This window comes from Ochlerotatus camptorhynchus, unplaced genomic scaffold, assembly GCF_037179485.1.
Source record: "Ochlerotatus camptorhynchus isolate MF236.1 unplaced genomic scaffold, CSIRO-AGI_Acam_v1.1 ptg000317l, whole genome shotgun sequence".
Classification (NCBI taxonomy): Eukaryota; Metazoa; Arthropoda; class Insecta; order Diptera; family Culicidae; genus Ochlerotatus; species Ochlerotatus camptorhynchus.
This window is the reverse complement of record NW_027040805.1, coordinates 193,684-214,876: the sequence shown is the minus strand read 5'-3', so window position 1 is coordinate 214,876 and position 21,193 is coordinate 193,684. Positions and strand designations below refer to the sequence as shown.

At 37.7% G+C, this 21,193-nt stretch overlaps 1 protein-coding gene across 3 annotated transcripts in view; it reads right to left on the bottom strand.

Annotated features, from left to right (window-relative positions):
* LOC135707757 (pleckstrin homology domain-containing family G member 5) overlaps nt 1–21,193 on the bottom strand; it is a 376,532-nt gene that overhangs the window by 252,006 nt on the left and 103,333 nt on the right. Inside the window, exon 3 of one of the 3 annotated variants that reach the window (XM_065229639.1) lies at nt 15,297–16,164. The exons of the other annotated variants lie outside the window; for them this stretch is intronic. The gene's annotated coding sequence lies outside the window, so the exon portion shown is untranslated. The remainder of the gene's footprint in view (nt 1–15,296; nt 16,165–21,193) is intronic. 3 annotated transcript variants of the gene reach the window in all.

Here is a 21,193-nt window from a genome sequence, read left to right as displayed (position 1 = left end):
TATTTTGATTCAACAGAAACTCCCAAAGTTTCAAAAACTTTGGTTTCAAATGAAAAAAGAATGCTATGTATTTCTATAAATGAAATAATTTGCGTCCTTCTTAACCTTATGGTCAGGTTTAAGGAACGTTTCAGTTATAAACTCTTAAAAAGTTAAATAGCTCGTCTTCATAATCTTTACGAGGTCGAGCATTCCAATTTAATGATTTCAAATCCATTACTGAATTTCAAAGTCATGACAATATTGTTCGCAAATTTTACTCCAGTTTGAATAGCATCAAACATTGAGTTAGATCTAAGCATATCAGTAATCATGTCAATTAATGATTTCTGTAAAAATTCCATTTTAGGAGCAGTAATGCTTCCTAAGTCAAAATTTTCCTTAGAATTACGTTGGTTAGTATTTTGATTTCTACCCGCTGCAATAGCAGCTTAGGTAGCTCCATTAACTCGCTGAACATTGTTAGCAGCGAGGGGAGTAGGTATAGATGAAAAATTTGAAGCAGGGGTGATATTTGTACCTACGGGTACGAATGTAGAATTTGTTCCTCGCTGACCGTTGTTAAGGTGATACGATACGTCACGCTTTTTTTCTTTGTTGCTTTTCTCTCTCCTTTTTATGTGTCAGTGAAATGATTATCATTGATGCTGTAGGGGTGTGACCGTACCGTAAACATAGCTGTTCAAACTTTCCTATAAACAATTAAATTGACTGCAAAGTAGCTAAACCGTAAATCAAAATAGCTGCTAGAGTTCGTTATTAATAGGTCGAATGTGTAACAGTTAATAAAATAAATAGAAAGTTAAAGAAAAAGTGATATATATCTTACTGTGAATTTAAACCTTTATCATCGTTCAAAGATTATCTATTTATCATCCAATATTGAAACCATTACTACATATCTATTCAATTTGCCAATATTAAAAATCTACCACCTCCCAAGGACGTCCATTTCTATACAGAAAAAAATCATACGCCTAGCCATCAAGTCAAACCAAGTCAAGTAATCGTAGCAGTTGATTAATTCAAAACCACACTTTGTACACTTTGGTTGCGACACACGACTGGTTCAAAAATGATTCCAGCACTCAAACCTACAGGTATATGGTAAGAAAAATGTACCCAAAAGTAAGTTATTTTCACACATCTCGCCACTTTATTGCAGGAAGCCAAAAGTATTATTATTATTATTTAGCTTTATTAAGGAGGCTTTCAGCCTTAGGCTGGTTCGCCTCCAAGGAAGCCAAAAGTAGGTAAAGTGAGTAAAAATAGTTTTTATTTACTTGTGTTCAAATCGTATGGAATTGAAAATTCGCTTTCTATCCAAAAGTAAGTCAGTTATATCCAAGAGTAGCTGAATATGATTATTCTTATCGTGATTATTCTCAAAGTCAAAATTAGGTAAATGTGCACTGGCCACTAGATGCTTTTTTATCTTAGCGTGTATGTTTTTGTTTTTGCATCATCCTTTTCCTGCCTTTTTAATATTAGCTGATGGCTTCTACCAGTGCAAACAGAATGGCAAATATGTTTTCTATAGAAGATTTGTAGATTTATTTACTTCCATTTCTTTTCTGGAAAAACAAAATAAGAAATGGTTTTGAATTTTTATTAGTGATGGTTTCTTAATTAAACACAGTTGAAGCACCTTCAAAAGCAATAAGAACATTGTTTTTAAACACTTTATTTTAAAAAAATTGACAACACTGGATACGATGATAGATGATTCGTACACAAACCTTCGTAATGTGGTGTGTAGAAAAAAGGTAAACAAAACAATTTCATCTTACAAAATTATTCGCGGCTCGCGTTTTTAACGATGCAAATATCGTCTTCAAACGTGAATTAACTTGAAAGTGCTTGTAGAAGCACGTGTCGTGATTGTTTTAAGTGTGGTTCTAAGAAGTGAAAGCTAGTGAAAACAGTTATTTAAATAACATGCCCAGAGCAGAACAAAATCGACTGATCGTACTTTTCAATGCAAATATTGCGAATTCATGAATGAACTAGCAATATTAAGTGAAAAAGTGTACACATATGTATCCAGATCTTATTCATACAATTTTGGCCCATTTTTAAAGCTATGTAATTAGTAAATTACTATTTTGTAGGAAAATGGCTTTTGTACGCATACTATTACACGTTTATTTAATGGTCGGGAACGTGGAGCGTTTCCTACCTGTCGCTTAGAACGAGATTGTAGGATCGCTTTGCGAGTCTTACATTCCCAAATATTGGATTTGTGGTTTTCAGCCCAATTTGAACATTTTAATTTCCTAGGATCTTCCTTCACAGGACAGTCGTCCTTTGCGTGAGAATAATCACCTTAAATCATGAATTTAGCTGGCATGTAGCAATTTTTAGTTCCGTGACCCCATCCCTGGCACTTCTTATCTTCCGTGAGCAAATCAAATTGATTGCTCAAATTAATTTCATCAGAAGGGGGATCAAGAGTTTGCCCTTTTCTTTTGCGCTTAGGCGCCATGGCGGCACTAAATTTTTATCCAAATCGACTTCCAAGCAGATTACTATAAGAATCTGAAAGATCGAAGATCGATATCCAAGAAGGATTACCTCGGTAGGGTCCAAATAAGGATCGAAGAGGAATAAGAGTTGAACGAGGTAGAAAATTCACAGGTATATTGAGCACTGACAAGTGCTGTTTAAATTTGTTGTAGCTTTAGGTAGTAGTAACACTTCCTTCAGCAAAAAAGCAAATAGATCCGCACGGCAAGAGAGCACGATGCGGACTCACCATTACACGCAATGAGTATCGCTTCAACTCAAATTGTCAAAATCAGAAGCGATCCTGAAAAGCAAAATAATCAAATTAATTTTGAACAAAAATAGTAATTCATGTGTAAAAAAACGTCAATTTCATGTTGAAATATTTGAAGATCAGGTGCTTTAGATATCTTCATGAAAAGTTTCACGCTATCAGCATGTATAGAAGCATGAAGAAATTTCAAAATATGTTCTATATCATTGACAAATAAAATAAACAGTAATAAACCAAGATGTGAACCTTGTGGCACACCAGATGTTACATTAACTATGGTGGACAGATTTCCTTCAAATCTTACCTTTTGCGTCCGCCGTGATAATTACGACTCGGCCTAGGATTGAAGTCTAATTTGCATAGCTTAAAAAGCAAGAGTGGTATATCAACTCTGTCAAATGCTTTACTAAAAACAGTATATAGCGTTTCTATATAATTTCCTTTATCCATTGAGTTTAAACAATATGACACAAAGTCGATGAAGAGAATCGATCAACGAGAATTGGCCCTTTTCAAATGTTACGCGAGATATTTTAGTGTCCTCTTTCACCGCCCCTTTTATCCAATGTTGTGTTTTTGTGGTTTTGGTGCCCCCTCGGTTGAGTTGTAATTTCGCGGTTTTTTTTTATCAAAATAAACTAACCAATATCAGCGATCTAATCGATTATGCTTTATTCGCTGTGCTGTCATTTTTCTACCAATGACAATTTAGAACATGTTTGAAATGGTGGGGGGTGATCCTCTGGAGAAGTTAATGCTTATATCGACATGATATACCCGATTACAAGTATGTTACTTTTCGGTTTGCTAATCGATTAATGGAGTATTGGACCATATATTGGTATAAAAATTGGACATCTCAGATGAATGTGAAACGTTATTTCAAATATAACGGCCGTTCATAAATAATGAGACAATTTGAAAGGGACCGGGGATAGTCACAAATTACGTCCCCATGAAAGCTGAAATAATCACGAGTGCTGACCGGTGGTGTACGATAAATTTTAAGATACACTGTATCTCTGGTAAACGATCCTAATACAAATGTTATGGTTAATATGCTTATTTGTTCTGGGTATCATCCTAACCATTTGTGGAATAATTCAATCATTTGGGTTATCATTCGTTTATGGTAGTTTTCATATAGGGAGGGTAAGAATAAGTCAGCAGACGACAATAAACGACATTCGATAATCAACCGATAAGGTGTGAAGTTCGTCATCCGAAATGCCATATTAGGGAATTACTACATATTGCTTCTACGCCCTCATATCGCTTGTCTGAAGACGTGACGTAATTTGTGAATTTCTTGATAATTCAAGCTGAACATTGCATTATGTCCTAAGTAACATTGACAGATTCTCCTCGTCGACTTTCTCATTGTAACCCCACGGCCATCTTAAGACATTCTCGGGTATTTTCAGCAAACAGGTCGATAAAAGAAGTGTTTATCTAGCATCAAATACGACAAACACAGAAACAAACGGTAATGTGCTCAATTAACGAAACAGAAAGTAGACGAAGAGAATCGATCACTGTTACTTAGGACCTTATGCAATGTTCAGCTTGAATTACTATCATCATATCGACAGTGAGCATGCATAAGGGCGTGTACGCGATGATCGATTCTCTTAATCGACTTTCTCTTTGCATTGCTACAGCTAAGCGAAACAATTTTCTAGAATTTGTACAATGCAGAGTTGTAACAGGCTGTATTGGCTATCAAAAGCAATAGCAAACGCACCGAGAAACGTTAATTCTAGCGGGTTTGTGGTGGATACGGCCCTGCGCAAGCAATGCGCAGACGGACGATAAAATGTATGTAAACAAAAAGGTCAGCATAAACGCGATCACGCCACTCGGGCAGCGAACGCAGTTTGTGCTGATCCAGCAGAAAGGGTCACGTCCGCCACCGCTAGGTAGGTTAAGTTAGCATAAGAGAGAAGTAATAAAATGATTCTTAGTTCTGACACGGAGGCGAGCAGTTGAGTTGATTTTATCATACCGAAAGCCAAGTGGCTAATACTAACAGATACAATTACAACTTTTCATGGCGATCCTGCCAGGAGCTCTAAGGAACAGTAGATGAGTGCTGCAAATTGTGTGCCGTTAATTGAACGCTACCGCCGCCGCGACGAAAAGTGATAATTAATGACGAACACAAAGTGTGTTTGATCGAGTTCGAACAGCGAGTGCACTGCGATGCGATGCGGCAGAAAACCAACCGGTCGCGAAAAGAAAGTTGCTGTGATTAACAGGCCAATAAACTACAATTACAACAGCCAAGCCTGATAGATGGTCGTTAAATTAGTGAAAACAGTGGAAAAAAATTAGTAATCAAACGAAACCGCGAGTGACAATATGGGTTGGTTCAGTGCGGACGAAATCGTCGCCGCACCAGCCGCCGCGAGTGGGGGACAGCCACAGCCCCAGTGTGGACATCATATAACCCAAACAGTGGCTCTGTGTGCCATGGCGGTCTTTGCCGCTGGCTATTTGATTTTCAAAGGAGTAGCGAAGATCAACCGCCACAACACTGAGCGCGTTGCCGAGAGGGCGGCACGCCGTGTGAATGCGCAAGTTTAAGGTTTGAAGACGGACTCCTCTCAATAAGTAAATTGACAAAACTTTGACCGATATTCAAGTGCAAGGAAAAATATTTGAAGCCACTGCTGGGAAATCTTACGAAGTGCTATTGGAAGTGCGGCTAAAGTCCAGTGGAGCTGAAATTTACAATAAACCACCACCCCACGAGTGCGCATGGAAGAAAAAAAAAAGGCGAACCGTAAAAGACAAAGTGAACAAAAATTAAAAAAAAAAAAAAACATTGAACATGTGGACAGTATCGATTTCTTTATAGTTGCTCAAGCGATAGAGCAATTTGAACGCGAAAAAAAAAAAAAGTTTTGGGAACGAATTTCCCGTAGAGACAAAAAACTATCTGTGGAAGTGATGGCCGCGAAGCGTGCAATCTTTGAAGCGGTATACAACCTGGCAGCAGGAGCTGCCCTGAGGATAAGGTCGGCAGGCCTCATCGAGGACTTAAACTGGGCCTACAACGGCCTCAAGATGACCGTAGATGCTGTGAAGCCCTAAGTGAGTCGCCGTGCTGTAACGACGAGAACGTAGTCGTCATCGTCGTCGTTGTCGGTTTGCAGAACAAAAAGGGAAGCGATAGTAAGTGCCTGATAAAATGTACTGATATCGGAAAACATAATCATATAATCAAGTTGCATAACACTAGTAACAAGTAAGGTGTGTTCTAGAACCTTTTCCAATATTCAATGTTTACAAGAAGAGAAAAAAAAAATAATCTCAATGCATTCAAGTGTAAATCTAATAGAGTTCTACTAATAGGACTCCCAATATTTATATAGGCAGTGGAAATTTTTGTTTTGTGCATTATAATTACTTATTTACGATTATATCGATCTACATGATTCTCCATTGTGGAAGATTAGCAAAGCAAGACGAACCGAAGCCATTATTTCACACTATGAAGCTATTTTAAGATATTTTCTGGAAACCTTCTAACTTCTTGAGTCAAATCCTCTGAATTGTCTATGTTAGGTCACATTGTAGGCATACATGGACCAATATGTAGAAAAAGAGACAGTAGTGAAAAATTTATTAAAGGCTGTTGCCACAGTTAACGCAACGAGCCCCCAATATTCCAAAAAGAAGGATACGGTGCTCAGACACGTAACTTCACTGCAAAAGTTTGTACTGTCATTAGCAAACAAGAAGATTGACAACGCGTTCGCAGCATTTAGGCTGCAAGTTAACCAATTTTTCATAAGAAAAGAGGAGGAAGACGGAGAAGAAGGAGAAGAAGAACAGGAAGAAGAAGCAGAAGGTGAACAGGAAGAAGAATCCGAAAGCGAATCTGACGAAGAAAAAACTAAGCCCATAATGCCGCCCAAACTGGATCTTAGCTTGGCAATCCGCGTCGTGGATAAATACGACGGGGATGCAGCCACGCTACAATCCTGGTTGGATAGCGTGCAGGTTCTTCGGGAGGACGATCCTACCGTCCCGGAGGCCAATTTTATTAATTTTTTGAAATCGCGGTTAATTGGTGCCGCGAGGGGATCCATTGATGGAACCCAAACACTGGCAGATGCGACAACTGCCTTGAAAACAAAGTTCGCAATTCAACTTACACCTATTGCGGTGGAGGCTGAATTACGAGCTTTGAAGCAAAAGAACAAAACAGTGACGGATTTTGGCAGCGAGGTAGAAAAGCTCGCTACCAAATTAGCGTCCGCATGGGTTTCGAAGGGTGTGCCCTTCACCACTGAGGCCTCAGCGAAGCCAGTAGTGGAACCCATAGCAGTGCAAACCTTCATAAACGGTCTTAAGGATCAATCAGCAGCTTACCTAGTGAAATCTAGGAATCCAAAGACGTTGACTGCTGCTATTTCGGATGCATTGGAGGTGCAACCTCATGCATCCGCTGAGTCCGCAATGTGGGCTCAGGGGGGTTATCAACCTCCATTTTTCAACAGGGGAAACCGTAGAGGTAACCACCGCGGAGGCCGTGGTAACAATTACCATGGTAATCGTGGCGGTAACCGAAACTACGACGGGAATGGTCGCAACAATCGACCGCATCAAAACAACAATGGTTATCGGGGTAACCAAAATAATCAAGGTTACCGTGACGACCATGGAAACAATCGAAATCAGAATCACAACCGTGGTGGATATCACGGAAATAACAACAATAATAGCAGTAACAACAACAGCAACAACAACAGTAACCGCAGAAGAAATGCGAACGTGGCTGAAGAACCACAGCCGTCGCAACAGCAACAACCCCGAGAAGAAGCAAACGTAGGGGAGTTTTTTCGCTAATTCGATCAATACTAATAGAGCATTACGGTTAGATTTTCTAATCGATGCCAAAAATTTTAAGTTGATAGTGGACAGTGGTGCATCATGCTGTCTCATAGATCAACGTTATTTAACAAAAAATTTGAACAGATGCATTGATCCATCCCGTACCATAGAGGTGTATGGTATAAATGGAATTACCAACACCTTGGGAGCGGTTGATACTTATTTGGAATATAAACAGTTAGTATATCCTATAACTTTTCACGTGGTAGATCATTTACCAACCAGTGTAATTGGTCTAATCGGCACAAATTTTTTGAAAAAATTTGGTGCGAAAATCGATTTTGAACATTCTACGCTATCGCTAAGAGCGCCTCGATATGAGGAAAACTTCATAGTACCTCCCAGAACAGAAGTCGTTACCTTCATAGACACCCGGTATTCCAAACCGTTGGTGATTTTGAATGAGGAAATAAAGCCTCATGTTTTTATTGCGGGTGCAATTGTGCAACCGGTGCAGGGAAAGATCCCTGTCCGTATGATGAAATTTAAAAATAAGCCTGTAAAAATTGAGAATTTAACCATTTCAACAAAGCCTTTCGAAAACTATGATGTCATAGAAATCGAAAGCGCTTCCAAGCATAATGATGCGAGAGTGGGCGAGCTTTTATCGGAGTTGAACCTTGATGGGATCAACCCGAAAGACCAGCCAGTTATTCAAAAGCTGTGCATGAAATATAACGATATTTTTTGTCTGAAGAATGACAAATTATCGGTGACAAGAATTTACCAGCCATCACTCACGGTAAAGCCAGATGTACACCCAGTGTACACCAGGCCTTACAAATTACCACAAGCCCAAAAGGAGGAAGTCCAAAGGCAAGTGGATAAAATGATCGATGAAGGGATCATTGAAGACGCCGTTTCAGAATGGAACAGCCCGTTGTTGCTAGTTCCAAAGAAATCGACCGATGATAAAAGAAAATGGCGATTAGTTATTGACTATCGCAAGCTCAACAACGCACTGCAAGACGACAAATTTCCACTTCCTAACATAGAAGAGGTAATTGAGTCGTTAGCCGGAGCGAAATATTTTTCGCATCTGGATCTATCTCAGGGTTACTACCAGTGTGAGTTAAGACCTGAAGATAGATCGGTGACAGCTTTTAGTACTAATAGGGGTCAGTACCAAATGACTCGTCTCCCTATGGGACTAAAAGTAAGCCCTTCAACATTTTCCAGACTAATGACCGTAGCAATGTCAGGTCTCAACATGGAAAAGTGCCTTGTATATCTGGATGACATAATCATCTTTGGAAAAACTTTAGAGGAACACAATAAAAACCTCGCGGAAGTTTTTGAAAGGTTAAGACATACCAACCTAAAACTAAATCCGCAAAAGTGTAATTTTTTAAAGACCGAGTTATTATATTTGGGTCATCTAGTATCTGTCGAAGGAATTAAGCCAGATCCTTCGAAGATCGAAATCATAAAAAGGTGGAGTAGTCCTCAAACAGCCGACGAAGTAAAGCGCTTCGTAGCGTTTGCGAACTACTACCGCAAACACATAAAGGATTTTGCCAAATTATGCAGTCCTTTGAATAAACTAACGCGGAAAAATGTGGAGTTCGTCTGGACAGACGAGTGTGAACACTCCTTCCAGTTTCTGAAGGAATGCTTCATGAACCCGCCTGTCCTTGACTACCCTGATTTTTCCCCGTCAAACATTTTTACTTTGCATACAGATGCATCAGGTAAGGCATTGGGTGCAGTCCTAAGCAACCAAAATGCTAGGCCAGTTGCATTTGCAAGCAAAGCCCTGAACAGTGCTGAAAAGAATTACAGCACCATTGAAAAAGAACTTTTGGGTCTAGTCTGGGCGATTCGACATTTTCGACCATATCTGTATGGTAGAAAATTCGAATTGTATACAGACCACAGACCGCTAGTATATTTATTTACATTAACTGACCCTTCGAGCAGACTGACCAAGTTTCGTCTCGCTCTGGAGGAGTATAAGTTTGACGTAATGTACAAAAAGGGCACGGAAAATGTGGTAGCGGACGCGTTATCACGAATTTCCGTAGAAGATTTGAAAGCTCTCACACCGCAGACTGGTTTGGTGTGTACAAGAGCTCAAGCCAAGAAACAGCAGGCGTCAGATGAACTAAAGGCAGGAGATGAGAAAGAAAAACTTAACTACATAGAAATACAAATTGGGCCCAAAAACAGCGACAAAAATAGCCAAGCTACAGAAACAACAATTGATGAGCAACTGAAGAAAGGAGTTCTCTCTATCGAGCCTAATACGTCATTAACTCACCTACGGGGAGTGATGAAACGATTAGTGGACTTCGCGAGAGCAACTAAAATTATAGGCCTTACACTGAAATGTTCGAACGAAGCAAAAGCGTTGAGGGAAAAGATTGAAGCCCTCCAAGTTAGTGGCATGCCACCTATTTTTATAATAGGAAAGAAAATCACGGAAATTACGAACAAAAAAGACCAACAGGTTGTAATAAACGATTTCCACGTATTGCCAACTGCAGGGCATGCGGGAATCAAGAGAACAACCAACACCATCAAACAGCGATATCACTGGAAGTCCATGGATAGTGATATCGCATCCTTTATCAAAAATTGTCCTCAATGCCAAAAGAACAAAAGCCAAAATACTAGACAACCAATGCAGTTGACTAGTACGGCCAGTTCGGCGTTCGAGAAAATTTTCTTGGACCTTGTAGGTCCTCTTCTACCAGACGCGCAAGGGAATCAATATATTTTGACAACCCAATGCGATTTAACCAAATACATTACGGCAACACCAATTTTGGACAAATCGGCAGATGCTGTGGCCAAAGCATTCGTCGATAATGTCATTTTAAATTACGGTGTTCCAACGCAAATCTTAACAGATAGAGGGACAGAATTTATGTCTGCTCTATTTGTTAAAATATGTAATCAACTAAAGGTAGAGAAGTTGAACTCTACCGCCTATCATCACCAAACAATCGGATCGTTGGAAAATTCCCACAAAGTCTTGGGAAATTTTCTTCGTATCCAAACGGGAAACTCATACGGAAATTGGTCTGCCTGGGTACCGTATTATAAGTTCGCTTATAATACAACGGTACATAGTGCAACGGGCAAGACTCCATATAAACTAGTATTTGGGAAGCTTTGCACACTTCCATCAAACCTAACAGAACAGAATGAGACCGACCCTGTCTACAATGTAGACGATTATGCTAGTATTTTGAAATTCCAGTTGCAAAAGTCCCAAATAGAAGCTAGAAAAAGTCTTCTGAAAGGGAAAGCAACTAGGGTAGAAAAGAACAAGCAAGGATGTAGAGACAAAATTTTCGCTAAGGGACAACAGGTCCTGGTAAAGAGAGAAGTGGGGTCTAAATTGGAGCCTAAATATGAAGGGCCATATCAAGTCCTTGAGGAGTTAGGTTCCAATATAAAGATCCAAATAGGGAATAACACGGATATCATTCATAAGGATAGGATTAAAAATTTTTTTAACTCGAAATAGTTTCTTAATGTGGAAACAACAATACCGAAAAAAAAAAAAAAAAAAAAAAAAAAAAAAAAAGAGAAAGATATTGCAAACACATTTTTATAACTAATACATCTATATTACAATTATATACAATTATTTTACACACATTTATATAGTAGACACAGTTATATTATACAAGTTTGGTACCAAAACACATCATAAATAATTCAAAAACATATTACAAACACATTTTCATAACTAATACATCTATATTACAATTATATACAATTATGTTACACACATTTATATAGTAAAACAATTATATTATACAATCTTGATACAAAAAAAAAACTCAACATAAATAATTCAAAAACAATTTAAAAACTTATTCTGTTGAATAAATTTTTAAATTTCATTCGGATAGGGCGTGTGGTGGATACGGCCCTGCGCAAGCAATGCGCAGACGGACGATAAAATGTATGTAAACAAAAAGGTCAGCATAAACGCGATCACGCCACTCGGGCAGCGAACGCAGTTTGTGCTGATCCAGCAGAAAGGGTCACGTCCGCCACCGCTAGGTAGGTTAAGTTAGCATAAGAGAGAAGTAATAAAATGATTCTTAGTTCTGACACGGAGGCGAGCAGTTGAGTTGATTTTATCATACCGAAAGCCAAGTGGCTAATACTAACAGATACAATTACAACTTTTCAGGTTATTAACAAAAGAGAAAATCGACGAAGAGAATCGATCATCGCGTTCACGCCCTTATGCATGCTCACTGTCGATATGGAAAATAAAAGTATCTGCAAAATTCCCAATTTTGGCAACATAAATAAATGCCATATTGCCAAAAACGGACAGGCACTGTATTTTGATTCCATGCTATAAGCGTCAAATATATGCGGTTATCAGTCAAAGAATTAGCAACATTCTTGTCGACAAAAAACTGTGCTTTACAGGGTCTTGTTTTCTCTTGTGTGCGAATGTGTAGTGTAAATGGTAAAAAACAGTTCAGAAATATCGCGACATTTTTGCCTCGCCACAGTTCGTTTGCTTTGGTTTGTAGATGCTGAGAAAAAAATTATTTTTCAAATGTACTGTAGTAAACCAGAACTGTTTCTAGCACTGGTTCCAAACAAATATTCTCGCAGAACCAGGTTTATCAACCGTTTTTTCATTCATTGACATTAATTAATGCTCCTAGGGTAAGCACTCCTATAGTTGTGGTACTTTAGAAGTGTTAGATTCATATAGTTGTGTATTGAGACTCCATGCACAACTATAGGAGCCTAACGCTTCTAACGTACCGCTACTATAGGAGCGTTTCCACTACTTATTTTTTGTTAGCGTGTGATGGATGATTGAAAAACGCGGCAATAGTTTCGTGCACCATAATTGATTCATTCATGTGAAGATATAAATTTACACGTTCATGTGAATTCACATTGGTAGGAATTGAAAAACGAGTACGGTGAGATTTCTTTTTAATGCCCAGTGTGAACACACGTGCTAATATATAATTCAATAAACATACACGTATTTTGATTCGATTATATAGACTCTGTTTGTGTGTAGGATTCCTAAATCACTATTACGCTATTTAAAGATTACATAAGTGTATTTTTCGCATGCAGTCGGATAACAGCACTTGTAATTATCATAATTGTTTGCTGTGTAGTTGTCGGTGAAGCAAAGAATTGTGAATTCGAGAATGGTGTACATTAAAGTACTCAACCCTTTGTTTGTACCTTGGGGTCAATTTGAATTTATCACAACACAATTTCTATGGATTTCTGAAATTTCAAATGATTTGCAAAGTGGAAATTATCTGGCATTTTTACGGGCGAATATCTCATGGGAGGGGTCATTGTAAAAATTACCCATGAAGTGACATATTTCGATGGTTGAGATGTTAATGTCACGAATTATATTTAGCGTTTTTTAGTTTTCCACCAATGTGAGTGCAGCACATATTTGAAACGATGGGTGATGATCCTCTGGAGAAGTAAATGCTTATATCGGCATGATATAACCGATAGCAAATATTTTACTTTTCGGTTCTTTAATCGATTAATCTATTATTCGATTAACTGAATTGACTGAATGCTTATGTTGGCTTTTTCATTGTACTGTCGTTAACCGTTTGGTACATACGATCAGGATGGAGCAATGAGTTGAAAAAGTAGTTCTTTCTGCAGTCAATAATATTACGCTCTCCTCGTGATATAAACATCTCTAACTTCAACCACTTCATGGGATTTTTTTTACAATTACCCATCCCTATGAAAGATCCTCTTCCTCGAATACATTTTGGTAATTTAAACAGTAAGTACAGTCACCCCAGTATTATGGGCCAGCTAGTCAATATTATGGGTCAGCCAGTTCTGTGTGTTAATCAAATGGAAGTGGCCCATAATTGTGGGTGACCCATAATACTGGGATGACTTTAATGTACTTTACTTTAATTTACTTTACAAAACATTTGAAATTTCCGAAATCCGTTGAACCTTCACTGCGATATGATACACGATTTGAATCTGGGGTCAAATTGACCCTAAGGCATGCTTGGCATGCACAGTTGTACACACCAACTGCTCATTTGGTAATAACTTTTCACTCAGATGTTGAAATTTATTTTTCTTTAAAGTAATAGATAGATTAGGCTCATAGTTTACTATACTGCCTTTAATCACATATCAGTCCTATCTTTGCTTGATTTCCAATCCATATGGGACTGATATGTGATTATGGGCAGTGTAGATATGCGAAGATTAGGTAAAGCTTAACATTTGAATCAAGACTAATCAATTTAACATTTAAATTTTGAGATGTGTAGTGAGCATTTCTCACCTCATTGTGTTGTAACAATAACAAATACAGTTTACTACTAGCATTAAAATATACTTTTTTTTACATATCTATGAAAAGCTTACACTCTATTCTATCTTCTGCTTCAAAAAAAAACTATGTTCCGTCAACTGTGTGCAAATTTATTAGCAAATGAGCAGTTCGTGACCAAAACTGTGTATGCCAAGCATGCCCTAAGGTACAGACAACGTAAGTTTTTTTTTGGCACATACAAAGGGTTAAGGGCTGCCTCGATATTGAGCATTTCCACGCCAACTGATGAATCGATCAAATGTTTTCCGCCTAATTTTTGAATACCCCAATATTTATCAATAAATCATATCGTTTGAGACAAAATCGTCAGAAAATAGATGACCTTTAAAAATATCAAATTGTTGGTATATAAATCATATAATTTGATAAAATCTCCAATAAAATAATAAACCGTTTTTTAAATTATTTTTAAACTTATAAGTTTCATTATAATGTATACTTTAAAGCGTATCAACTGAAATCTCAACTTTACTCAAATTTTCAAAATGCCATGGTCGAATTTGCTCTATCCATGCTTCCATCACACAAGAATTGAAATAGGAAATAACTTTCATAAATAAAGCCCTAGAATCGCAAATAAAATAAGAATTGGTTTGAGTCTAACACGGGTATTTCATGTATGAAAAACTAAATTCGTCATTTAATTTAAAAAAATGAACTTTTATGGTGCTTTGAAAGAAGCCTTTGAATGATTAGCAGGTTGTTTGACTGCATGGACTCTTTATCCCTGGGAATATTTGTAATTAAAGCCTTTTCACATTGGATACAGCTACCTTTTACAGATTCACAGTGATATAGTGAATCTATAAAATGTAGCTGTATCCAGATCGATTTTGTTTAAAATTATTTTTGCTTAGCTTAACAATTTTAAACTTAAATATTTTAAATATAAACCATCCAGTTCATAGCTTTGTATGGGTAAGGAGGGAACATTTTGATCATCACATAAAAGTGTGCCTGCAGTTGTTTCATACAATTTGCCCAATGTTTCTTGTCAAAATATGTTGCTCTATCGACTGTATAATTATAAATGGGGTTATTTTTGGGTCAATAGAACCCCAAAGCACCGAAAAAGTATTTATTTTTTATTGACACAGATGAATTACACTAGTTAAATATTGAAGAATGTTTTTCATGGATTTTCGCTTGTGATACTCACCAAAGAGAGCACCCCTCACAATTTACAAGCTAATCCATCATTTTCAATCACTGCCTCAACAATCACAATCTGTAATTAGTCTATCATGTAACGAACATTAAAAAAACGCCTACCTTGTTAGTGCGACGGAAGTCAATCATTCAAACGCAGTGAGTTTCTCCAGGGCCTTCAAGTGCCGACTCTCCACTTCTTCTTCTTTTTTATTTTCACACACCATGAATCGACACAAATGCTGCTCCACTCTAAATATGACTTCACAAGCACGCACGGGTACGTTTTAACACCTTCCACACTAATAGCACGCACGTTTGTGAATTATTTGTAGCTTAATTAACTCTTATTTTAGTTAGAGCACAATAGTTTTTGGCGAACAAATAGCTACGAGGTCATTAAACCATTCGAGTGTAAGATAAAATCATCTACTTTGCTGACACACTACTAAGCCAACTATACTTTGATTGCATTGAAAATATCGTGACAAATTACTTCTACTACATTAAAAACGATTGCAAACACTTTTATCCTACAACTTGTCTTCTTTCCCGAATGACAATACTTTTCTCTTTTCCCTTCAGAAAGAGCAGTAAGATTACAAATTTTGATTTAGAATTTAAACACTTTATCGTTGGATTCAATATGTACACAAATTTCTTCTCATTAACTTTGACAAACAAAACCTTTTTCGATCTCTTCTCTAGCATTCCTTCTGCTTTTGATTTCGTTGATAAGCCATCAAGTGAATGCTTTTGATATTTTTTTCCATTCACTTGAACCTCCAATTTAACTAGGATCTAATCGATGGAATTTGGATTATGCTGACAGAACAGCAACCGTCGCTTCGATGAAAAAACAAAAGAACATTTTCCCAGATTTCTGAGATTTGTTCTTTCTATTACCCCAAATCGGAGTCGGGTACCAAATGCTGAAGCACGATGATTTCACTTTTTCCAGCGGCGATCGTTTCCGGCTTTTACGAGCTGCCTAAAGTTTATAGGAAAAGAAAGCAGAAAGAGAAGGTGATTTTTTCTACAGATTAGAATGAGTTTTGTCATTGGTTTTCGCTTTTCCACCGTCGTCAGCGTCGTCAACGGTCATTGCTTTTCTACTTATTCCGAAAAGGGCTTGCCGCTCGGTAACGACTACCGCGGAGGAAAACCGATACCAAGAGTGCCGTTTGCCAAAGGTTGCGCGGCGGCGCTCTATAGTTGACCACGTGACCACGGTCGATGGATTTATATGGATTGGAACGGTTGTACCGGCTGCTGATAGAATTGGGTGCTAAAAGTGGTGACATTCTGGCCTCTGACAGTCGATTTAGATTGCCTAATTCGGATTATGAACTAGTACGTGCTTGCTCTGTGACGCATAGGGGTGAATAATGAAATTGATTTCGCTAGTGGTAGTAAAACCAGGATCTAGGCCATATCCGAGTAAAATGGGCCAAGGTTTTGATCGCGTTTAGGTTTCTAATCAAATGAATTAATTGAGCTTTAGTAGAATGTATCTGTTACGACAGTTAAAAATTTAATAAAATTAATAGTATTTGGCACATAGATTTGATATAAACTTCTTCTTATTCTACGCTCAGCTTAGTGTTCTAGATACACTTCCACAGTTATTAATTGAGAGCTTTCAATGCCAACCAATGCATGACTTTGTATATTGTGTAGCAAGCACAATGATTATTTATACCCAGGTAAGCCAATAAAATTTCCAAACCGAAAGATTTCCTCGACTGGAGAATCGAACTCGCCGCCTGCGGCTTGGTAATACAGCGCCTTCACTTACAAGACTATCTGAGGACCCTATATGAGTAGATTTTATAATTCATAGGATAGAGAACTACTTCGGAATAAGCGCCCATTTCCGTCATATCGAGCAGAATTATTGAATAGGGGAAATGACTCTAATGTTGGCCTATGGACCTAAGATTGGGGCCATCGCTAAAAATGTGCTATTTATCAATTGTATCTAGATGAACGCGTCATTGGGACGGTACTAATGGATATTTTTGGTCGCTATTGAAAATTTAGTCGATTGCTGAATTTATGTATGGGCCCAAATTAGGAGCAATTAGGCTGACATTACATCTCAACAATATTTAACTCTTCATCAAATCAAACGGTACGTATGGAAGATAAATAAACTTAGGAGTCATTTTTGATAGAAACATTAAATTTTTTTGTTCAATCCTGTTCCAAAAAGAGAGATGAAGCGCGAGTTATGCTTAGTACAACGGAAACTAGATCTTAACCCTAATGTGTAAGCAACTATTATTCTTAGTCCAGTTAGATCTCGCCTAATTTACGTTCAACATGGTTTATTATATGTAGGTCGATACCCTAGCAACACACTTGTCAATCATATATTCCAGTCACAATCAAGTTCCAGCAGCTTATTTTGATGGAAATGTGCTGCTTGGGTATCTACCAAGACCTCCTTTTGACATTCCAAATGCTTATTATAATCATAAAATCAAATTTTGCATGTCACGAAAAACATGTCGAATACAAATATTTTGGGCGACCTACCAGTTAAGTCTAATCGACGATCAAATGCATTGTTTACAAAAGTTGATACGTCCTTTCGAAAAAGTTATCAAGAATAATTCCTTTTCAAAAAAAAATCAACCACTTGGTGCGCCTGTTACGTTTCGTAAAATTCATTCATTAAACAATACTTTGTTAAAATGGGTAGACGCATGAGGCAAAGTGAACAAGAACAAGGACAAATGTTGGCCTTTAGGACGACAGGATAGTCGATCAGGAAAATTTCAAGTGAAATTGGACGTAGTTACTGTGTAGTCTTGAATTTTCTGATAAATCCCGTGGCTAGAAAAGAGTCCAGGACGAAAAAATAAGCTGTCAGAAAAAGATGAGCGACTTATTGTAAGTAAAGCATCAAATACTTCAAAGAGTTGCTCACCGAGATTCAATTGGATACTTCGGTATAGACGGTTTGGAGGGTACTGAAATGATCAGTGCTCCACGTTTATTACCTCGACATAAGACAGAACGACTGCAATTTGCATGCCAGAACATGACTCGAGACTGGAAAAGAAGTAGGATCAAGTTCTTCAATATTTGGGTAAATTATTAACAACTCTACCTGAGAAAGTAAACGCTTATTGTTGATGGTTTTAAAGTTAATAATGATTTTCTGGTGAAAGGGTAGACATAGTTTTCAAATTTCCTTTGAAATATTTATATAAATATTCGCAATGTTATACAAAAACGGTCAATTAATATGCTTTACTTTAAACGTAAACAGGTAATTTAATATAAATAGAAATTTTTATTTTAAGATGCTTCTAAACATCGGTATGTAGATCGAATTTGTTTAAGGTTCCAGCTTGCCCAAAGTCCGTTGGGATACTATATTTATAAAAAAAAAAAAAAGAAATTCTTATATGAGCTGCAAGGAATCAAAATATCTCCAAATAACAAAATCAAGCGATCAACGAGCCGAACGATAACGCTTTGTCAGAAATGAAAAGCAATAATGATATAACCACAGACAAACTCGCAAACAATATTGCATTAAAGTTCTATAGAATGTATAGAAACGTCAATGTGATCCGATGCCAGCGCTGCGGCGAGTAGTTCGCGGAACTCATAATATTCAAATCAACCGTTAAATGCGTGCACGAAGATACACAATGAAGTGTTTGTCTGTGATATAACCTTCTTCCTTTTTTTCATAACAAACAGCCTCGGTCAGACCACACAGCTCGCTCGAGCCAGTAGAAGGAAACGACCAAATTTTTGGCAAGCTGCTTCACGAAGTAAAACCGAAGATGATACACGAGTGTCAATGCTATGTATTTTCTCGATTCTGATCAATCTATGTCCTCAACCATGTATATGGTCTTTGATCTAATTTCCGTCCTAAAGTCTGGAACGCGCAAAAATTGGTCAACTTCAAATTGGTGTATTTCTGTTAAAAATGCATTAAAAAAAACCTGTAATGCTGCACTTGGAAGTTGAGTGTATATAAAATGGATGTTATAATGAGTTTTCACCGATTGCTCTCCAGTTTTCAAAATGACGTCTTTTGCTCGCGCAGCAAGAGAATCCAACGTTCTCACACGCCAAGTTGGCAAAATTGCTAGATGTGGCCAAATCGACCGTGACAAACGTTTTAAAAGTGTTCGGGGAGCGTTTGTCGACCGCCAGGAAGTCGGAAGCGTCGTAATCCGGACGTGGCAGCGACGACGAAGAAGGTGGCGGTGAAATATAAGCGGAATCCTAACCTCTCCTTCCCGGTCGTCAATTACTCCCATACTACTGTGCCAAGAAACGAGCCGGGTTGTCAACGTTTAAGAAGGTGAAGGTTGTGAACCGAGATTACAAACAAAATACGTCGACAAAGCAGCGTTCCCGAAAGCTGTATACGAATCTGCTCAAAAAGTTCAACTGTGTCGTCATTGACGACGAAACTTATGTGAAAGCGGATTACAAGCAGCTTCCCGGACAGGAGTTTTATACCGCATCAGGAAAAGGGAAGGTGGCTGAAATTTTCAAAACCATCAAACTATCGAAGTTCCCGAAAAAATATCTCGTCTGACAGGCCATATGCACGTGTGGTCTAAAAAGCGGCATTTTCATTACTACGGGAACCATCAATCAAGAGATCTACGTCCAGCCTGGAAAAGCGGCTGCTACCATTCCTAAAGCAACATAATAGACTTGTGCTGTTCTGGCCGGACTTGGCGAGCAGCCACTATGGGCAAAAAGCAGTCGAGTGGTACGATGCGAACAACGTGGTTGTGGTACCCAAAGACCACAACCCTCCCAACAACCCAGAACTCCACCCTATCGAACGGTATTGGGCCTTGGTGAAACGGAATTAAAAAAAAAACTAATAAATCCATGGAAAACTAGCAGCAGTTTTAATCTAACTGGCGTTTGGCGGCGAATAAGGTCGTTGAGACCACTGTGCAAAATTTAATGGAAGGGGTTAAGCGGAAGGCACGGCAGTTCGGATTTGGCAAACCAAAAGAATAAACGAACAGTTTTTCCTTTGAATATATGAATTGAACTACCAAAAGAAAAATAATTTTTGTGATATTAATTTTGTCGACAAATTTTTCCGCGTTCCAATCTTTACTAAGCACATCCTCTCTGTTCTGAACGAGTTTGAACAAAAAATGGAATATTTCCGTCAAAGATGACTTCTGATCTGATTTGATTTGATCTCAAATCGACTATCAAGCAATTTTCTAAAGAAGCCGATGTTTTGATAATTTCAGATAAATGAAGCATTTTTATAGTAACTTATTTATTCGATCATAACTAGGGTTACCATATGGTATCCTAAAGGAGGACATGTCCTCCTTTTTCAATAATTTTTCTACGTCCTCCTTTTGCCCAAAAATGTCCTCCTTTTTGATCCTTGCATTTTTTCAGTAACATATTAATAAAATTGTTTTCAAAAAGCGTTGTTTGCAGAGCTTATTTGTTTAATTATGTCGCAACTTTATCTTATCTAGCAAATGCCATTCGATGGTGGGACTAGGAGTATACTACAGCTGTCAACTCCCCACATTTAGGCTGCGATCAAGGTTGCTGTCCATTCCGTGAATTTAACCTAAATTTGACGTATGGAAATTTTTTAAATAAACCTGCATATTTCAGACAAACCAGGAATCAATTTTGACAATCAATTTCTCGAAAATCGGACGATCAACAACAGATGGGTTTTCGAACATTATATATTATTTTCGAAGAGTCAGTGAAAATTCATCAATTTTTCTGTATTTTTACTTCAATTTGACATTTTGAAAGTAAATTATAATGTTCGATAAACTCTCTAGTAAATTTAACAGGTTGCTTAGATGTTCCATGTTGGTTTTAATCAGCGATGACATGTATCCTGATTTTTGTACATGATAAAGGCTGGGATGGTTTTAAGGCTGTAAAGCTGCAGTTTTTATTTCATGAATTAAATTGATATCTACCACAAGTTATGAACCATCTCAATTGAACCTTAGCAAATCATGAATTTTGTG